We start from the raw sequence: 7,308 nt of genomic DNA, 5'->3' as shown, positions 1-7,308 counted from the left end.
TATTCCAACAAATGGTGCATCACACACATTTGTAGTAATAAACTGCATTGTATGTTTTATTCCAACAGATGGTGCATCACAAACATTGGTAGTAATAAAATGCTTTGCATTTGTCATTCCAACAGATGGTGCATCACACACATTTGTAGTAATAAAATGCCTTGCCTTACTGTTAAATTCTGGTCCGTACTTGTAAAAGTTTTATTTTTATACTGTATTGAGGATTTGTTCTGTGCTGTGTATTGTATTGGATTGACCCCCTTTTCTTTTTGAATGCACTGCATGCCCAGCCTACCTGGAAAGGGATCTCTTTTTGAAATGCCTTTCCCGAGGTTTCTTCCATTTTTTTCCTACAAGGGTTTTTTTGGGTGTTTTTCCTTGTCTTTTTAGAGAGTCAAGGCTGGGGGGCTGTCAAGAGGCAGGGCCTGTTACAGCCCATTGTGGCACTTCTTGTGTCTTCTTTTTGGGCTATACAAAAATAAATTTTATTGTATTTGTCATTCCAACAGATGGTGCATCACAAACATTGGTAGTAATAAAATTCTTTGCATTTGTCATTCCAACAGATGGTGCATCACACACATTTGTAGTAATAAAATGCCTTGTATGTGTTATTGTAACAGATGGTGCATCACAAACATTGGTAGTAATAAAATGCATTGCATTTTTCATTCCAACAGATGGTGCATCACACACATTTGTAGTAATAAAGCATTGCATTTGTCCTTCCAGCAGATGGCAAATTAGAAACGCTTGTAGTAGTGCATTCTTTTACTAGAAATGTTTGTGATGTGCCATCTGTTGGAATGACAAGTGGCATGCATATATTATTACATGCATTACAAAATACATTCCAATAGAATGGTGCACTGCAAACATGAACACCAAGGTGAACGTTGATTATTTACATCTCCACATGTTTAAGACGGGTAGCATATCTGTATTTATTTGTTTATATTCAAGTGTTTCAGCTAACTTGGTCAGCACTTTGTGGTCCTCATGTTTGTAAAAAGCATATGTGAAGATAGCTTTTCTAGTGAAGCAGAATATTTCTGCATAATCCATTGCTTTCTGACACCTTCTGTTGGATGGTCTGCCAAGTTCTAAATTCTCCCCTTGATCCCAGCGCATTGGTGCTACATTGGAAGGATTCAAATGAGATACTTTAGCCTTCCTTTTAATATGGGAACTTGCGAGCGAACGAGGTTTAATTGGTCTTGGTTGCACGAATGCACATTTTGACATCAAAGACATTCCAGCGGCATCAGAATAAAAGCACTACAAAAGCAATCTGGAAAGAAGACTCTGCACATGACCACCAGCTGTGGAGCAGTTGGACGGGTGGTATCTCGTAGCTTCATTAGTATGTACGGTGTGAGATCAGTGAGGTCTGCTAATTTATACCACTTAAAGACTATTAGAAACAAATGGATACCAATGGAATCTGTAATTTTCTGTAAAGTAATTAGAATTTTAATAAACCTTAATAAAATCAAATTAATATAGAAAAATGTTCCGGCTTTTGCCAGCAATCTGGCACTGGAACACATCCGATTGGAAAATAATAATGCAGAAAAATTAATAACACTCTTTAACAATGCTTAGAAAAACTGAATAAGATTTCCGGAATTATTTATCTCATTATATATATATATATAATATATACATATAGTCATATTTTAGTGGGCAGCATTGTGGCTGGCATCCCAGCCTGAATGAATGGTTCCATTCCTGGCCGGGAAGCCCTTTAAATAGATGGATGTGGGAGGACGGACATCCCGAGCAGGTTGGTTAGTTGTGCCTTTTCTGGTTTGGGAGGCCGTTATAATGGATGGAGAGAAGGAGACTGCGTCCCAGGGCCATGTGCTTCTCCAGGATGCTGGCTGGTGACATCTCTTCTGGCCTGCATCCTGCTTGGACCCTTGCATGGAGTTACAGTTTTGGTGGGCAGCCCTGCTGCGGTTCTCGGGTGCTGCTAGGGGAGCTAGTGGAGGTGACTCTCCTTTCACAGGGAGGTTCCTCTTTACCGTTACTGGAAGCAATGTGATAGCACTGGAAATACTCCTGGGTTTAAAAGAAGCTGCTCCGCTTCACCTGGGGGTCAGAGTACTTGGACGAAGCTCATCTCACCTGTTATTGCTGAAAAAGTGGAATACTTGAAGGTATTTGTGGCTATAAATCTTGTTATTGGAGTCTGAACTTGTGTTTATGTAGTTGTATCTTGATTTGGGGTGCTGCAACCCCCCCCCCCCAAATATATATCACATATTTGTTCACAATATATATATATATATAGCCATATAAAGAGAGGATGACAGATTTGTGAAATACCAACAGTCAAGTTTTCTTGATCTGGCAGTATCCTGCCGACTATACTACATTAAAAAATTCTACTTTGTCCAGATATTAGGAACTTTTTTAAAGCTCCTGTCCTGGGAATGAAATGGTGGGCCTGTGAGGATCCCGACAACCAGTTAAGGTGCCATTAAAGAAACAGGATTTTTTAAGAGTAAGGGTCGCTTCCTTCTCTGCTCGATGTTGCTATTATAAGCTTGGACTGCCCATGGGCCTTCTAATAAAATAAAAGAGAAGCGGATTAAGAAGATGGCATTGCTGAATTTGAAAATTGCAGCCGACCAGAAACACAAATAACTAACGTAAGGTAAAAAAAAAAAAAAACAAATAAGGAGAGACCAAATGTATGTACCCGACTTTGAAGTCTGCGAAATCTCGTAAATAAAAAAAGACGAGGAATCGCCGAGCTTCATCATGATGTCATCCTAACAAAGCGTCGGCCGAGAACATGTGTACCTTTTGAGGCGAAAGACGACTGAGTGAAGAGGAAATGCAAACCCATTAAGTTTTATTTTACTGTAACAGAGAAAATGCAAATGAATATTCAGCAGTCCATATCAGATTATTAAAAGTTGCACTGAAACACAGCAGGTATGACAAGAAATGTGGAGCAATCAATATTAGAATACTTAAAGCTACATTAACACACCAAAGTGACAAGGCATATTCAGCAACGCCAACTAAAAAATATTAATGTTACAGTAAATTGTGGGGTCAATCAATACTGATTTTCAGAAGTGATTTATTTTGTACAGAATTTATAGTTGCCTACTATACCTACCGTCTCATGGTACCCTGGTGCTTTTCTATACATCTAATGAAAAGAAAAAGCATTTAGAGAGTTCAGCGGCAAGGTCAGTGTAATGGACATTTTTACTGGCCCAACTGTCTGGCAGTAAAACTCCTGGAGTAATGGACAGACAGTTTCCGACATGGCAGCATTACGTGGCCCTCCATTCTAGCTGTACCTAATTTTACTTTTCTGCTGTGGACTCCAGGGGGCGCCACTTCCACTGTGACAGAGTTTTCAGTCAGTCATTATCCAACCCGCTATATCCTAACACAGGGTCACGGGGGTCTGCTGGAGCCAATCCCAGCCAACACAGGGCGCCAGGCAGGAACAAATCCCGGGCAGGTCACCAGCCCACCGCAGAGACAGAGTTTCATTACGTTAAAATGCAATGTTTTATCAAACAACAGTATCTTCATGTGCTTTTTAAAATGTGGTCCACCACCAGGTAATTCTCCCTGCTTATCGATTGCCGTCCTCCACCTCCCATGTCGATGAGGTGACTGGACGCGGGAGACCTTCCATCATGGGCCTTCTTACAGAAGTTCCCCAAAATGGGGACGTTTGCTCTTCACAGCACCTCTCTGGCACCCAAGGACCCCCACGATGGGGTTGCTCTTCCGCACTATACGTCCCAGGCCATTGAAGAAATAAATTGGATGAATGAAAGGGAGGATTCCAGAGTCACGCCAATATTCCTGACTGTGACTGATAGTGAAAGGGTGACATCTTCACGAGCAAAAGCTGAGAGAAAAATCGGAGGAAGGAGAATCCGAAGGCAAGATATCTGACTTGGAAAAGTTATGTTTAACGTGGTGATCATTCCCACCATGGCGGTCAGCAGGTGCTCTGGCCTGAAACCCGTGGGCACAACAGGGAAATGGAAGGAAGATCTGTGCATCATCAATAAAGAGGTGGTAGGAGAACCTATGAGAGGAAATAACAGAATCTAGGGAGCAAATGTAGAGAGTAGAGGGAAGGGGACCCCACACTGATGCTTGAGACACACCTGTGGAGAAGACAAGGAGTTAGGACCAGGAGACACAAACGGATTGGTCCATATGGTAGAACTTGAACTTGAAGAAGGAAATGGAAGAAGGATACTGTATGTGAATCATCAACATAGAAGTGGTAGGAGAACCTATGAGAGGAAATAACAGTACCTAGGGTGTGAATGTAGAGAGTACATGGAAGGGGACCCAACACTGATCCTTCAGACACACCTGTGGAGAAGACAAGTAGTTAGGACCAGGAGACTCAAAATGATTGGTCCATATGGTAGAACTTGAACTTGAAGAAGGAAATGAAAGGAAGATTCTGTATGTACATCATCAACATAAAAGTGGTAGGAGAAGCCATGAGAAGAAATTACATTACCTAGAGAATGAAGGAAGAGAATGAAGAGAAGTGGACCCAACACTGAACCTTGAGGCACATTTATGGAGAAGACAAGGTGTTAGGACCAAGAGACACAAAAAGGGACAGCCTAAATAGTAGAACTTAAACTTGAAGAAGGAACTGAAAGAAAGATACTGTATATACATCATCAACACAGAGGTAGTAGGAGAAGTTATGAGAAGAAATAACATTGCCTAGGGAATGAAAGAAGAGAATGAAGAGAAGTGGACCCAACACTGAGCCTTCAGACACACCTGTGGAGAGCTTCTGTGGAGATGATGAGTTAGGACCAGGAGACACAAAAGGATCGGCCCAAATAGTAGAACTTGAACTTGAAGAAGGAAATGAGGAGTTAGGAGTCACCGTGATGGAAATTCACACAACTTGGATCAGCCTGCCATTCCAATTCTGTGACGTCGGATCAGCCCTCAGTGGGTCGGTGATTTTGGTTTCCATTGACCGTTGTTATAACAATCTCAGTAAAGATGTCCCACTTGAATATTTTGTTCATCGAGATCCGATGTGTGATTTAAGTGTTCCCTTCATTCTTTTGGAGCAGTGTATATTATTTATCAGTCCAGAGTGAAATCATCATCAGACAGCAAAGCCCTCATTGCTACCTCATTGCTTCTGATTGGAGGGCTGTGGCCTGTTGTGGTATCCCATAATGCCATACTGCAACAAGGGAGGGATACTTCTTTTCTGGAGATGACTACAGTGTGGTTAGACATCATTCTGATGGACCATACTGCAACTCCACACAGACCATACCTGAAAGGTTCTAGCATGACTGATGGGATTTCCTTGGTGTCTTGTTGTGTGGTGCGACTGCTTCTCTTCTCCCTCATGGCAGTGTGAGGACCTTACATCAGGCCATGGCACTTGAGGCCGCTGTAATCCAGGACCAGTCTGAAAGGAAATAACATCTGACTGATCAGTTTGTTTATAAATCCAAATTCAACCTTAATTGAACATTGATAACGTGTTGGTGGTTACTCTGCTCTTAGCTCTATTTCTACATGTTCTTAAAATGGCCATCTTAGCTTGACCCAACAAAAATTTGCAGCGTAAATATTCCAAAAAATGTAAAGGAGTGCATTGAAGACAATTTCCTATCTATCTATCTATCTATCTATCTATCTATCTATCTATCTATCTATCTATCTATCTATCTATCTATCTATCTATCTATCTATCTATCTATCTATCATATAGTGCCTCTCATATCTATCTATCTATCTATCTATCTATCTATCTATCTATCTATCTATCTATCTATCTATCTATCTATCTATCTATCTATCTATCTATCTATCTATCTATCTATCTATCTACAGTCATTAAAGCATTAAGAGTTGTACTTTTTTGAAGAAATGTCAACAGATGCATTACTGCAGTACCCTTTTATTAGATCACCAGTGAAAAACACTATGTGATAGATAAAGAGATAAGAGAGGTGCTATATGATAGATAGAAATGAGACACACTATATGATAGATGGGTAAATAGGACAGACAATTATATGATAAAGAGATAAGTAGAGAAAGGTGCTATATAATAGATAAATAGGAAAAGCACTATTTAGTAGAGTGTGATGGCAGAGGTGTAGCTAGGGTTTTCAGCACCCGGGGACAACTGAAGATTTTGCGCCTCCTCCTGTTTGCCAAAATGCAATGGGGAACATAAATTCGGTGCCCCCTGGATGCTGTGCCCCGGGACAGATGTCCCCACTTGCCCCCATCCCCTAGCTACGCCACTGCGTGATGGACAGGGCTTGTTCCTGCCTTGTGCCCTTTGCTAGCTGGGATAGGCTCCAACCAGCCCCGCCATCCTGGTCTGGATTAGTTGAGTTACAAAATGACTTCACTATTTAACAGATTAATATGAGTGATAAAAAATAATAGATAATAAATAATAGATATAGTAGGAGAAGCACTATTTAATAGATAGGTAGGATTGATACTATACAATAGATAATTCGACAGATACATAGAAAGGCATTATATGATAGATAGATAGATAGATAAATTCAGTAAATAATAGATAAATATAAAAGGTACTATATGATAGACTGACAGATCGATAGGAAAGGCACTAAAAGATAGACAATAAAATAGATAAATATGAAACACACTATGTAATAGATAGATAGATAGACATGAAAGACAATATATGATAGATAGATAGATGGGGCAGTATATAATAGATATATAGATAGGAGAAGCACTATACTGTATAATAGATAGACAGATAATAAAAGTACTATGTAAAAGATAAATATGAAAGACACTATGTGATAGATAGATGGATTAGGAAATACTGTATATATTTATATGATAGAGTGATAGGAAAAGTACTATATAATACATAGACAGGAAAGACACTAAATGATGGATAGTCAGATGGATATATATGAAAGACACTATAACAGAATGATACCTTGATAGATAAAAGGGTCACTATATAATAGGTAAGTGAACACTGTTCGATAGATAGGTAGATAGGAAAGGCACTATATAACAGATAGATAAAAGTGGCATTATATAATAGATAAAGGCACTATATGGTAGATACATGGATAGATAGATGTGAAAGGCACTATATAACAGATAGATAGATAGATAGATAGATTAAACTTTCTTTATTTGGATTATGCTTTACTAGAAATGCACCAGAGGGTCCCCAGAGTCCATAAGTGAATTGTATCATTAGATCCAAATGTACGAACATATGTTAACAGCCACGGACTAACGGAGTGCACCGCT

This window comes from Erpetoichthys calabaricus, chromosome 18 (assembly GCF_900747795.2).
Source record: "Erpetoichthys calabaricus chromosome 18, fErpCal1.3, whole genome shotgun sequence".
In the NCBI taxonomy this organism is placed as follows: Eukaryota; Metazoa; Chordata; class Cladistia; order Polypteriformes; family Polypteridae; genus Erpetoichthys; species Erpetoichthys calabaricus.
This window is presented reverse-complemented; position numbering follows the sequence as displayed.